The sequence below is a fragment of the Notolepis coatsorum genome (assembly GCF_963971535.1).
Source record: "Notolepis coatsorum genome assembly, contig: SCAFFOLD_78, whole genome shotgun sequence".
In the NCBI taxonomy this organism is placed as follows: domain Eukaryota; kingdom Metazoa; phylum Chordata; class Actinopteri; order Aulopiformes; family Paralepididae; genus Notolepis; species Notolepis coatsorum.
In genome coordinates, this window is record NW_028174160.1 from 579,961 (window position 1) to 596,070 (window position 16,110).

The following is a 16,110-nucleotide window of genomic DNA, read 5'->3' on the forward strand; positions in this document are numbered from 1 at the left end:
ACACTGGTAGATAGGTGTTTTGTATTGTATGTGTACACACTGGTAGATATGTGTTTTGTATTCTATGTGTACCCACTGGTAGATAGGTGTTTTGTATTGTATGTGTACCCAGTGGTAGATAGGTGTTTTGTATTGTATGTGTACACACTGGTAGATATGTGTTTTGTATTGTATGTATACCCAGTGGTAGATAGGTGTTTTGTATTGTATGCGTACCCAGTGGTAGATAGGTGTTTTGTATTGTATGTGTACCCAGTGGTAGATAGGTGTTTTGTACTGTATGTGTACACACTGGTAGATAGGTGTTTTGTATTGTATGTGTACACACTGGTAGATAGGTATTTTGTATTGTATGTGTACCCAGTGGTATATAGGTGTTTTGTACTGTATGTGTACACACTGGTAGATAGGTGTTTTGTACTGTATGTGTACCCACTGGTAGATAGGTGTTTTGTACTGTATGTGTACACACTGGTAGATAGGTGTTTTGTATTGTATGCGTACCCACTGGTAGATAGGTGTTTTGTATTGTATGTGTACACACTGGTAGATAGGTGTTTTGTATTGTATGTGTACACACTGGTAGATATGTGTTTTGTATTCTATGTGTACCCACTGGTAGATAGGTGTTTTGTATTGTATGTGTACCCAGTGGTAGATAGGTGTTTTGTATTGTATGTGTACACACTGGTAGATAGGTGTTTTGTATTGTATGTATACCCAGTGGTAGATAGGTGTTTTGTATTGTATGCGTACCCAGTGGTAGATAGGTGTTTTGTATTGTATGTGTACCCAGTGGTAGATAGGTGTTTTGTATTGTATGTGTACCCAGTGGTAGATAGGTGTTTTGTATTGTATGCGTACCCACTGGTAGATAGGTGTTTTGTATTGTATGTGTACACACTGGTAGATAGGTGTTTTGTATTGTATGTGTACACACTGGTAGATATGTGTTTTGTATTCTATGTGTACCCACTGGTAGATAGGTGTTTTGTATTGTATGTGTACCCAGTGGTAGATAGGTGTTTTGTATTGTATGTGTACACACTGGTAGATAGGTGTTTTGTATTGTATGTATACCCAGTGGTAGATAGGTGTTTTGTATTGTATGCGTACCCAGTGGTAGATAGGTGTTTTGTATTGTATGTGTACCCAGTGGTAGATAGGTGTTTTGTATTGTATGTGTACACACTGGTAGATAGGTGTTTTGTATTGTATGTGTACACACTGGTAGATATGTGTTTTGTATTCTATGTGTACCCACTGGTAGATAGGTGTTTTGTATTGTATGTGTACCCAGTGGTAGATAGGTGTTTTGTATTGTATGTGTACACACTGGTAGATAGGTGTTTTGTATTGTATGTATACCCAGTGGTAGATAGGTGTTTTGTATTGTATGCGTACCCAGTGGTAGATAGGTGTTTTGTATTGTATGTGTACCCAGTGGTAGATAGGTGTTTTGTATTGTATGCGTACCCAGTGGTAGATAGGTGTTTTGTATTGTATGTGTACACACTGGTAGATAGGTGTTTTGTATTGTATGCATACCCAGTGGTAGATAGGTGTTTTGTATTGTATGTATACCCACTGGTAGATAGGTGTTTTGTATTGTATGTGTACACACTGGTAGATAGGTGTTTTGTATTGTATGTGTACACACTGGTAGATAGGTGTTTTGTACTGTATGTGTACACACTGGTAGATAGGTGTTTTGTATTGTATGTGTACCCAGTGGTAGATAGGTGTTTTGTATTGTATGTGTACCCAGTGGTAGATAGGTGTTTTGTATTGTATGCGTACCCACTGGTAGATAGGTGTTTTGTATTGTATGTGTACACACTGGTAGATAGGTGTTTTGTATTGTATGTGTACACACTGGTAGATATGTGTTTTGTATTCTATGTGTACCCACTGGTAGATAGGTGTTTTGTATTGTATGTGTACCCAGTGGTAGATAGGTGTTTTGTATTGTATGTGTACACACTGGTAGATAGGTGTTTTGTATTGTATGTATACCCAGTGGTAGATAGGTGTTTTGTATTGTATGCGTACCCAGTGGTAGATAGGTGTTTTGTATTGTATGTGTACCCAGTGGTAGATAGGTGTTTTGTATTGTATGCGTACCCAGTGGTAGATAGGTGTTTTGTATTGTATGTGTACACACTGGTAGATAGGTGTTTTGTATTGTATGTGTACACACTGGTAGATAGGTGTTTTGTATTGTATGCGTACACACTGGTAGATAGGTGTTTTGTATTGTATGCATACCCAGTGGTAGATAGGTGTTTTGTATTGTATGTGTACACACTGGTAGATAGGTGTTTTGTATTGTATGCGTACCCACTGGTAGATTGGTGTTTTGTATTGTATGTGTACACACTGGTAGATAGGTGTTTTGTATTGTATGCATACCCAGTGGTAGATAGGTGTTTTGTATTGTATGTATACCCACTGGTAGATAGGTGTTTTGTATTGTATGCGTACACACTGGTAGATTGGTGTTTTGTATTGTATGTGTACACACTGGTAGATAGGTGTTTTGTATTGTATGCATACCCACTGGTATATAGGTGTTTTGTATTGTATGTGTACACACTGGTAGATAGGTGTTTTGTATTGTATGCGTACCCACTGGTAGATTGGTGTTTTGTATTGTATGTGTACACACTGGTAGATAGGTGTTTTGTATTGTATGTGTACACACTGGTAGATAGGTGTTTTGTATTGTATGCGTACCCACTGGTATATAGGTGTTTTGTATTGTATGCGTACACACTGGTAGATAGGTGTTTTGTATTGTATGTGTACACACTGGTAGATAGGTGTTTTGTATTGTATGTGTACACACTGGTAGATAGGTGTTTTGTATTGTATGCGTACCCACTGGTAGATAGGTGTTTTGTATTGTATGTGTACACACTGGTAGATAGGTGTTTTGTATTGTATGTGTACACACTGGTAGATATGTGTTTTGTATTCTATGTGTACCCACTGGTAGATAGGTGTTTTGTATTGTATGTGTACCCAGTGGTAGATAGGTGTTTTGTATTGTATGTGTACACACTGGTAGATATGTGTTTTGTATTGTATGTATACCCAGTGGTAGATAGGTGTTTTGTATTGTATGCGTACCCAGTGGTAGATAGGTGTTTTGTATTGTATGTGTACCCAGTGGTAGATAGGTGTTTTGTACTGTATGTGTACACACTGGTAGATAGGTGTTTTGTATTGTATGTGTACACACTGGTAGATAGGTATTTTGTATTGTATGTGTACCCAGTGGTATATAGGTGTTTTGTACTGTATGTGTACACACTGGTAGATAGGTGTTTTGTACTGTATGTGTACCCACTGGTAGATAGGTGTTTTGTACTGTATGTGTACACACTGGTAGATAGGTGTTTTGTATTGTATGCGTACCCACTGGTAGATAGGTGTTTTGTATTGTATGTGTACACACTGGTAGATAGGTGTTTTGTATTGTATGTGTACACACTGGTAGATATGTGTTTTGTATTCTATGTGTACCCACTGGTAGATAGGTGTTTTGTATTGTATGTGTACCCAGTGGTAGATAGGTGTTTTGTATTGTATGTGTACACACTGGTAGATAGGTGTTTTGTATTGTATGTATACCCAGTGGTAGATAGGTGTTTTGTATTGTATGCGTACCCAGTGGTAGATAGGTGTTTTGTATTGTATGTGTACCCAGTGGTAGATAGGTGTTTTGTATTGTATGCGTACCCAGTGGTAGATAGGTGTTTTGTATTGTATGTGTACACACTGGTAGATAGGTGTTTTGTATTGTATGCATACCCAGTGGTAGATAGGTGTTTTGTATTGTATGTATACCCACTGGTAGATAGGTGTTTTGTATTGTATGCGTACACACTGGTAGATTGGTGTTTTGTATTGTATGTGTACACACTGGTAGATAGGTGTTTTGTATTGTATGCATACCCACTGGTAGATAGGTGTTTTGTATTGTATGTGTACACACTGGTAGATAGGTGTTTTGTATTGTATGCGTACCCACTGGTAGATTGGTGTTTTGTATTGTATGTGTACACACTGGTAGATAGGTGTTTTGTATTGTATGTGTACACACTGATAGATAGGTGTTTTGTATTGTATGCGTACCCACTGGTATATAGGTGTTTTGTATTGTATGCGTACACACTGGTAGATTGGTGTTTTGTATTGTATGTGTACACACTGGTAGATAGGTGTTTTGTATTGTATGTGTACACACTGGTAGATAGGTGTTTTGTATTGTATGCATACACACTGGTAGATAGGTGTTTTGTACTGTATGTGTACACACTGGTAGATAGGTGTTTTGTATTGTATGTGTACACACTGGTAGATAGGTGTTTTGTATTGTATGTGTACACACTGGTAGATAGGTGTTTTGTACTGTATGTGTACACACTGGTAGATAGGTGTTTTGTATTGTATGTGTACCCAGTGGTAGATAGGTGTTTTGTATTGTATGTGTACCCAGTGGTAGATAGGTGTTTTGTATTGTATGCGTACCCACTGGTAGATAGGTGTTTTGTATTGTATGTGTACACACTGGTAGATAGGTGTTTTGTATTGTATGTGTACACACTGGTAGATATGTGTTTTGTATTCTATGTGTACCCACTGGTAGATAGGTGTTTTGTATTGTATGTGTACCCAGTGGTAGATAGGTGTTTTGTATTGTATGTGTACACACTGGTAGATAGGTGTTTTGTATTGTATGTATACCCAGTGGTAGATAGGTGTTTTGTATTGTATGCGTACCCAGTGGTAGATAGGTGTTTTGTATTGTATGTGTACCCAGTGGTAGATAGGTGTTTTGTATTGTATGCGTACCCAGTGGTAGATAGGTGTTTTGTATTGTATGTGTACACACTGGTAGATAGGTGTTTTGTATTGTATGCATACCCAGTGGTAGATAGGTGTTTTGTATTGTATGTATACCCACTGGTAGATAGGTGTTTTGTATTGTATGTGTACACACTGGTAGATAGGTGTTTTGTATTGTATGTGTACACACTGGTAGATAGGTATTTTGTATTGTATGTGTACCCAGTGGTATATAGGTGTTTTGTACTGTATGTGTACACACTGGTAGATAGGTGTTTTGTATTGTATGCGTACCCACTGGTAGATAGGTGTTTTGTATTGTATGTGTACACACTGGTAGATAGGTGTTTTGTATTGTATGTGTACACACTGGTAGATATGTGTTTTGTATTCTATGTGTACCCACTGGTAGATAGGTGTTTTGTATTGTATGTGTACCCAGTGGTAGATAGGTGTTTTGTATTGTATGTGTACACACTGGTAGATAGGTGTTTTGTATTGTATGTATACCCAGTGGTAGATAGGTGTTTTGTATTGTATGCGTACCCAGTGGTAGATAGGTGTTTTGTATTGTATGTGTACCCAGTGGTAGATAGGTGTTTTGTATTGTATGCGTACCCAGTGGTAGATAGGTGTTTTGTATTGTATGTGTACACACTGGTAGATAGGTGTTTTGTATTGTATGCATACCCAGTGGTAGATAGGTGTTTTGTATTGTATGTATACCCACTGGTAGATAGGTGTTTTGTATTGTATGCGTACACACTGGTAGATTGGTGTTTTGTATTGTATGTGTACACACTGGTAGATAGGTGTTTTGTATTGTATGCATACCCACTGGTAGATAGGTGTTTTGTATTGTATGTGTACACACTGGTAGATAGGTGTTTTGTATTGTATGCGTACCCACTGGTAGATTGGTGTTTTGTATTGTATGTGTACACACTGGTAGATAGGTGTTTTGTATTGTATGTGTACACACTGATAGATAGGTGTTTTGTATTGTATGCGTACCCACTGGTATATAGGTGTTTTGTATTGTATGCGTACACACTGGTAGATTGGTGTTTTGTATTGTATGTGTACACACTGGTAGATAGGTGTTTTGTATTGTATGTGTACACACTGGTAGATAGGTGTTTTGTATTGTATGCATACACACTGGTAGATAGGTGTTTTGTACTGTATGTGTACACACTGGTAGATAGGTGTTTTGTATTGTATGTGTACACACTGGTAGATAGGTGTTTTGTATTGTATGTGTACACACTGGTAGACAGGTGTTTTGTACTGTATGTGTACACACTGGTAGATAGGTGTTTTGTATTGTATGTGTACCCAGTGGTAGATAGGTGTTTTGTATTGTATGTGTACCCAGTGGTAGATAGGTGTTTTGTATTGTATGCGTACCCACTGGTAGATAGGTGTTTTGTATTGTATGTGTACACACTGGTAGATAGGTGTTTTGTATTGTATGTGTACACACTGGTAGATATGTGTTTTGTATTCTATGTGTACCCACTGGTAGATAGGTGTTTTGTATTGTATGTGTACCCAGTGGTAGATAGGTGTTTTGTATTGTATGTGTACACACTGGTAGATAGGTGTTTTGTATTGTATGTATACCCAGTGGTAGATAGGTGTTTTGTATTGTATGCGTACCCAGTGGTAGATAGGTGTTTTGTATTGTATGTGTACCCAGTGGTAGATAGGTGTTTTGTATTGTATGCGTACCCAGTGGTAGATAGGTGTTTTGTATTGTATGTGTACACACTGGTAGATAGGTGTTTTGTATTGTATGCATACCCAGTGGTAGATAGGTGTTTTGTATTGTATGTATACCCACTGGTAGATAGGTGTTTTGTATTGTATGCGTACACACTGGTAGATTGGTGTTTTGTATTGTATGTGTACACACTGGTAGATAGGTGTTTTGTATTGTATGCATACCCACTGGTAGATAGGTGTTTTGTATTGTATGTGTACACACTGGTAGATAGGTGTTTTGTATTGTATGCGTACCCACTGGTAGATTGGTGTTTTGTATTGTATGTGTACACACTGGTAGATAGGTGTTTTGTATTGTATGTGTACACACTGATAGATAGGTGTTTTGTATTGTATGCGTACCCACTGGTATATAGGTGTTTTGTATTGTATGCGTACACACTGGTAGATTGGTGTTTTGTATTGTATGTGTACACACTGGTAGATAGGTGTTTTGTATTGTATGTGTACACACTGGTAGATATGTGTTTTGTACTGTATGTGTACACACTGGTAGATAGGTGTTTTGTATTGTATGTGTACCCAGTGGTAGATAGGTGTTTTGTATTGTATGCGTACCCAGTGGTAGATAGGTGTTTTGTATTGTATGTGTACCCAGTGGTAGATAGGTGTTTTGTATTGTATGCGTACCCAGTGGTAGATAGGTGTTTTGTATTGTATGTGTACACACTGGTAGATAGGTGTTTTGTATTGTATGCATACCCAGTGGTAGATAGGTGTTTTGTATTTTATGTGTACACACTGGTAGATAGGTGTTTTGTATTGTATGTGTACACACTGGTAGATAGGTGTTTTGTATTGTATGTGTACCCAGTGGTAGATAGGTGTTTTGTACTGTATGTGTACACACTGGTATAGGTGTTTTGTATTGTATGTGTACACACTGGTAGATAGGTGTTTTGTATTGTATGTGTACCCAGTGGTAGATAGGTGTTTTGTACTGTATGTGTACACACTGGTAGATAGGTGTTTTGTACTGTATGTGTACCCACTGGTAGATAGGTGTTTTGTACTGTATGTGTACACACTGGTAGATAGGTGTTTTGTATTGTATGCGTACCCACTGGTAGATAGGTGTTTTGTATTGTATGTGTACACACTGGTAGATAGGTGTTTTGTATTGTATGTGTACACACTGGTAGATAGGTGTTTTGTATTCTATGTGTACCCACTGGTAGATAGGTGTTTTGTATTGTATGTGTACCCAGTGGTAGATAGGTGTTTTGTATTGTATGTGTACACACTGGTAGATAGGTGTTTTGTATTGTATGTGTACACACTGGTAGATAGGTGTTTTGTATTGTATGCGTACCCAGTGGTAGATAGGTGTTTTGTATTGTATGTGTACCCAGTGGTAGATAGGTGTTTTGTATTGTATGTGTACACACTGGTAGATAGGTGTTTTGCATTGTATGTGTACCCAGTGGTAGATAGGTGTTTTGTATTGTATGTGTACACACTGGTAGATAGGTGTTTTGTATTGTATGCATACACACTGGTAGATAGGTGTTTTGTACTGTATGTGTACACACTGGTAGATAGGTGTTTTGTATTGTATGTGTACACACTGGTAGATAGGTGTTTTGTATTGTATGTGTACACACTGGTAGATAGGTGTTTTGTACTGTATGTGTACACACTGGTAGATAGGTGTTTTGTATTGTATGTGTACCCAGTGGTAGATAGGTGTTTTGTATTGTATGTGTACCCAGTGGTAGATAGGTGTTTTGTATTGTATGTGTACCCACTGGTAGATATGTGTTTTGTATTGTATGCGTACACACTGGTAGATTGGTGTTTTGTATTGTATGTGTACACACTGGTAGATAGGTGTTTTGTATTGTATGCGTACCCACTGGTAGATAGGTGTTTTGTACTGTATGTGTACCCACTGGTAGATAGGTGTTTTGTACTGTATGTGTACACACTGGTAGATAGGTGTTTTGTATTGTATGTGTACCCAGTGGTAGATAGGTGTTTTGTATTGTATGTGTACCCAGTGGTAGATAGGTGTTTTGTATTGTATGTGTACACACTGGTAGATAGGTGTTTTGTATTGTATGTGTACACACTGGTAGATAGGTGTTTTGTATTGTATGTGTACCCAGTGGTAGATAGGTGTTTTGTACTGTATGTGTACACACTGGTATATAGGTGTTTTGTATTGTATGTGTACACACTGGTAGATAGGTGTTTTGTATTGTATGTGTACCCAGTGGTAGATAGGTGTTTTGTACTGTATGTGTACACACTGGTAGATAGGTGTTTTGTACTGTATGTGTACCCACTGGTAGATAGGTGTTTTGTACTGTATGTGTACACACTGGTAGATAGGTGTTTTGTATTGTATGCGTACCCACTGGTAGATAGGTGTTTTGTATTGTATGTGTACACACTGGTAGATAGGTGTTTTGTATTGTATGTGTACACACTGGTAGATATGTGTTTTGTATTCTATGTGTACCCACTGGTAGATAGGTGTTTTGTATTGTATGTGTACCCAGTGGTAGATAGGTGTTTTGTATTGTATGTGTACACACTGGTAGATATGTGTTTTGTATTGTATGTATACCCAGTGGTAGATAGGTGTTTTGTATTGTATGCGTACCCAGTGGTAGATAGGTGTTTTGTATTGTATGTGTACCCAGTGGTAGATAGGTGTTTTGTACTGTATGTGTACACACTGGTAGATAGGTGTTTTGTATTGTATGTGTACACACTGGTAGATAGGTATTTTGTATTGTATGTGTACCCAGTGGTATATAGGTGTTTTGTACTGTATGTGTACACACTGGTAGATAGGTGTTTTGTACTGTATGTGTACCCACTGGTAGATAGGTGTTTTGTACTGTATGTGTACACACTGGTAGATAGGTGTTTTGTATTGTATGCGTACCCACTGGTAGATAGGTGTTTTGTATTGTATGTGTACACACTGGTAGATAGGTGTTTTGTATTGTATGTGTACACACTGGTAGATATGTGTTTTGTATTCTATGTGTACCCACTGGTAGATAGGTGTTTTGTATTGTATGTGTACCCAGTGGTAGATAGGTGTTTTGTATTGTATGTGTACACACTGGTAGATAGGTGTTTTGTATTGTATGTATACCCAGTGGTAGATAGGTGTTTTGTATTGTATGCGTACCCAGTGGTAGATAGGTGTTTTGTATTGTATGTGTACCCAGTGGTAGATAGGTGTTTTGTATTGTATGCGTACCCAGTGGTAGATAGGTGTTTTGTATTGTATGTGTACACACTGGTAGATAGGTGTTTTGTATTGTATGCATACACACTGGTAGATAGGTGTTTTGTACTGTATGTGTACACACTGGTAGATAGGTGTTTTGTATTGTATGTGTACACACTGGTAGATAGGTGTTTTGTATTGTATGCGTACCCACTGGTAGATAGGTGTTTTGTATTGTATGTGTACACACTGGTAGATAGGTGTTTTGTATTGTATGTGTACACACTGGTAGATATGTGTTTTGTATTCTATGTGTACCCACTGGTAGATAGGTGTTTTGTATTGTATGTGTACCCAGTGGTAGATAGGTGTTTTGTATTGTATGTGTACACACTGGTAGATAGGTGTTTTGTATTGTATGTATACCCAGTGGTAGATAGGTGTTTTGTATTGTATGCGTACCCAGTGGTAGATAGGTGTTTTGTATTGTATGTGTACCCAGTGGTAGATAGGTGTTTTGTATTGTATGCGTACCCAGTGGTAGATAGGTGTTTTGTATTGTATGTGTACACACTGGTAGATAGGTGTTTTGTATTGTATGCATACCCAGTGGTAGATAGGTGTTTTGTATTGTATGTATACCCACTGGTAGATAGGTGTTTTGTATTGTATGCGTACACACTGGTAGATTGGTGTTTTGTATTGTATGTGTACACACTGGTAGATAGGTGTTTTGTATTGTATGCATACCCACTGGTAGATAGGTGTTTTGTATTGTATGTGTACACACTGGTAGATAGGTGTTTTGTATTGTATGCGTACCCACTGGTAGATTGGTGTTTTGTATTGTATGTGTACACACTGGTAGATAGGTGTTTTGTATTGTATGTATACCCAGTGGTAGATAGGTGTTTTGTATTGTATGCGTACCCAGTGGTAGATAGGTGTTTTGTATTGTATGTGTACCCAGTGGTAGATAGGTGTTTTGTATTGTATGCGTACCCAGTGGTAGATAGGTGTTTTGTATTGTATGTGTACACACTGGTAGATAGGTGTTTTGTATTGTATGCATACCCAGTGGTAGATAGGTGTTTTGTATTGTATGTATACCCACTGGTAGATAGGTGTTTTGTATTGTATGTGTACACACTGGTAGATAGGTGTTTTGTATTGTATGTGTACACACTGGTAGATATGTATTTTGTATTGTATGTGTACCCAGTGGTATATAGGTGTTTTGTACTGTATGTGTACACACTGGTAGATAGGTGTTTTGTATTGTATGCGTACCCACTGGTAGATAGGTGTTTTGTATTGTATGTGTACACACTGGTAGATAGGTGTTTTGTATTGTATGTGTACACACTGGTAGATATGTGTTTTGTATTCTATGTGTACCCACTGGTAGATAGGTGTTTTGTATTGTATGTGTACCCAGTGGTAGATAGGTGTTTTGTATTGTATGTGTACACACTGGTAGATAGGTGTTTTGTATTGTATGTATACCCAGTGGTAGATAGGTGTTTTGTATTGTATGCGTACCCAGTGGTAGATAGGTGTTTTGTATTGTATGTGTACCCAGTGGTAGATAGGTGTTTTGTATTGTATGCGTACCCAGTGGTAGATAGGTGTTTTGTATTGTATGTGTACACACTGGTAGATAGGTGTTTTGTATTGTATGCATACCCAGTGGTAGATAGGTGTTTTGTATTGTATGTATACCCACTGGTAGATAGGTGTTTTGTATTGTATGCGTACACACTGGTAGATTGGTGTTTTGTATTGTATGTGTACACACTGGTAGATAGGTGTTTTGTATTGTATGCATACCCACTGGTAGATAGGTGTTTTGTATTGTATGTGTACACACTGGTAGATAGGTGTTTTGTATTGTATGCGTACCCACTGGTAGATTGGTGTTTTGTATTGTATGTGTACACACTGGTAGATAGGTGTTTTGTATTGTATGTGTACACACTGATAGATAGGTGTTTTGTATTGTATGCGTACCCACTGGTATATAGGTGTTTTGTATTGTATGCGTACACACTGGTAGATTGGTGTTTTGTATTGTATGTGTACACACTGGTAGATAGGTGTTTTGTATTGTATGTGTACACACTGGTAGATAGGTGTTTTGTATTGTATGCATACACACTGGTAGATAGGTGTTTTGTACTGTATGTGTACACACTGGTAGATAGGTGTTTTGTATTGTATGTGTACACACTGGTAGATAGGTGTTTTGTATTGTATGTGTACACACTGGTAGATAGGTGTTTTGTACTGTATGTGTACACACTGGTAGATAGGTGTTTTGTATTGTATGTGTACCCAGTGGTAGATAGGTGTTTTGTATTGTATGTGTACCCAGTGGTAGATAGGTGTTTTGTATTGTATGCGTACCCACTGGTAGATAGGTGTTTTGTATTGTATGTGTACACACTGGTAGATAGGTGTTTTGTATTGTATGTGTACACACTGGTAGATATGTGTTTTGTATTCTATGTGTACCCACTGGTAGATAGGTGTTTTGTATTGTATGTGTACCCAGTGGTAGATAGGTGTTTTGTATTGTATGTGTACACACTGGTAGATAGGTGTTTTGTATTGTATGTATACCCAGTGGTAGATAGGTGTTTTGTATTGTATGCGTACCCAGTGGTAGATAGGTGTTTTGTATTGTATGTGTACCCAGTGGTAGATAGGTGTTTTGTATTGTATGCGTACCCAGTGGTAGATAGGTGTTTTGTATTGTATGTGTACACACTGGTAGATAGGTGTTTTGTATTGTATGCATACCCAGTGGTAGATAGGTGTTTTGTATTGTATGTATACCCACTGGTAGATAGGTGTTTTGTATTGTATGCGTACACACTGGTAGATTGGTGTTTTGTATTGTATGTGTACACACTGGTAGATAGGTGTTTTGTATTGTATGCATACCCACTGGTAGATAGGTGTTTTGTATTGTATGTGTACACACTGGTAGATAGGTGTTTTGTATTGTATGCGTACCCACTGGTAGATTGGTGTTTTGTATTGTATGTGTACACACTGGTAGATAGGTGTTTTGTATTGTATGTGTACACACTGATAGATAGGTGTTTTGTATTGTATGCGTACCCACTGGTATATAGGTGTTTTGTATTGTATGCGTACACACTGGTAGATTGGTGTTTTGTATTGTATGTGTACACACTGGTAGATAGGTGTTTTGTATTGTATGTGTACACACTGGTAGATAGGTGTTTTGTACTGTATGTGTACACACTGGTAGATAGGTGTTTTGTATTGTATGTGTACCCAGTGGTAGATAGGTGTTTTGTATTGTATGCGTACCCAGTGGTAGATAGGTGTTTTGTATTGTATGTGTACCCAGTGGTAGATAGGTGTTTTGTATTGTATGCGTACCCAGTGGTAGATAGGTGTTTTGTATTGTATGTGTACACACTGGTAGATAGGTGTTTTGTATTGTATGCATACCCAGTGGTAGATAGGTGTTTTGTATTTTATGTGTACACACTGGTAGATAGGTGTTTTGTATTGTATGTGTACACACTGGTAGATAGGTGTTTTGTATTGTATGTGTACCCAGTGGTAGATAGGTGTTTTGTACTGTATGTGTACACACTGGTATAGGTGTTTTGTATTGTATGTGTACACACTGGTAGATAGGTGTTTTGTATTGTATGTGTACCCAGTGGTAGATAGGTGTTTTGTACTGTATGTGTACACACTGGTAGATAGGTGTTTTGTACTGTATGTGTACCCACTGGTAGATAGGTGTTTTGTACTGTATGTGTACACACTGGTAGATAGGTGTTTTGTATTGTATGCGTACCCACTGGTAGATAGGTGTTTTGTATTGTATGTGTACACACTGGTAGATAGGTGTTTTGTATTGTATGTGTACACACTGGTAGATAGGTGTTTTGTATTCTATGTGTACCCACTGGTAGATAGGTGTTTTGTATTGTATGTGTACCCAGTGGTAGATAGGTGTTTTGTATTGTATGTGTACACACTGGTAGATAGGTGTTTTGTATTGTATGTGTACACACTGGTAGATAGGTGTTTTGTATTGTATGCGTACCCAGTGGTAGATAGGTGTTTTGTATTGTATGTGTACCCAGTGGTAGATAGGTGTTTTGTATTGTATGTGTACACACTGGTAGATAGGTGTTTTGCATTGTATGTGTACCCAGTGGTAGATAGGTGTTTTGTATTGTATGTGTACACACTGGTAGATAGGTGTTTTGTATTGTATGCATACACACTGGTAGATAGGTGTTTTGTACTGTATGTGTACACACTGGTAGATAGGTGTTTTGTATTGTATGTGTACACACTGGTAGATAGGTGTTTTGTATTGTATGTGTACACACTGGTAGATAGGTGTTTTGTACTGTATGTGTACACACTGGTAGATAGGTGTTTTGTATTGTATGTGTACCCAGTGGTAGATAGGTGTTTTGTATTGTATGTGTACCCAGTGGTAGATAGGTGTTTTGTATTGTATGTGTACCCACTGGTAGATATGTGTTTTGTATTGTATGCGTACACACTGGTAGATTTGTGTTTTGTATTGTATGTGTACACACTGGTAGATAGGTGTTTTGTATTGTATGCGTACCCACTGGTAGATAGGTGTTTTGTACTGTATGTGTACCCACTGGTAGATAGGTGTTTTGTACTGTATGTGTACACACTGGTAGATAGGTGTTTTGTATTGTATGTGTACCCAGTGGTAGATAGGTGTTTTGTATTGTATGTGTACCCAGTGGTAGATAGGTGTTTTGTATTGTATGTGTACACACTGGTAGATAGGTGTTTTGTATTGTATGTGTACACACTGGTAGATAGGTGTTTTGTATTGTATGTGTACCCAGTGGTAGATAGGTGTTTTGTATTGTATGTGTACACACTGGTAGATAGGTGTTTTGCATTGTATGTGTACCCAGTGGTAGATAGGTGTTTTGTATTGTATGTGTACACACTGGTAGATAGGTGTTTTGTATTGTATGCATACACACTGGTAGATAGGTGTTTTGTACTGTATGTGTACACACTGGTAGATAGGTGTTTTGTATTGTATGTGTACACACTGGTAGATAGGTGTTTTGTATTGTATGTGTACACACTGGTAGATAGGTGTTTTGTACTGTATGTGTACACACTGGTAGATAGGTGTTTTGTATTGTATGTGTACCCAGTGGTAGATAGGTGTTTTGTATTGTATGTGTACCCAGTGGTAGATAGGTGTTTTGTATTGTATGTGTACCCACTGGTAGATATGTGTTTTGTATTGTATGCGTACACACTGGTAGATTGGTGTTTTGTATTGTATGTGTACACACTGGTAGATAGGTGTTTTGTATTGTATGCGTACCCACTGGTAGATAGGTGTTTTGTACTGTATGTGTACCCACTGGTAGATAGGTGTTTTGTACTGTATGTGTACACACTGGTAGATAGGTGTTTTGTATTGTATGTGTACCCAGTGGTAGATAGGTGTTTTGTATTGTATGTGTACCCAGTGGTAGATAGGTGTTTTGTATTGTATGTGTACACACTGGTAGATAGGTGTTTTGTATTGTATGCATACCCAGTGGTAGATAGGTGTTTTGTATTGTATGTATACCCACTGGTAGATAGGTGTTTTGTATTGTATGCGTACACACTGGTAGATTGGTGTTTTGTATTGTATGTGTACACACTGGTAGATAGGTGTTTTGTATTGTATGCATACCCACTGGTAGATAGGTGTTTTGTATTGTATGTGTACACACTGGTAGATAGGTGTTTTGTATTGTATGCGTACCCACTGGTAGATTGGTGTTTTGTATTGTATGTGTACACACTGGTAGATAGGTGTTTTGTATTGTATGTATACCCAGTGGTAGATAGGTGTTTTGTATTGTATGCGTACCCAGTGGTAGATAGGTGTTTTGTATTGTATGTGTACCCAGTGGTAGATAGGTGTTTTGTATTGTATGCGTACCCAGTGGTAGATAGGTGTTTTGTATTGTATGTGTACACACTGGTAGATAGGTGTTTTGTATTGTATGCATACCCAGTGGTAGATAGGTGTTTTGTATTGTATGTATACCCACTGGTAGATAGGTGTTTTGTATTGTATGTGTACACACTGGTAGATAGGTGTTTTGTATTGTATGTGTACACACTGGTAGATAGGTATTTTGTATTGTATGTGTACCCAGTGGTATATAGGTGTTTTGTACTGTATGTGTACACACTGGTAGATAGGTGTTTTG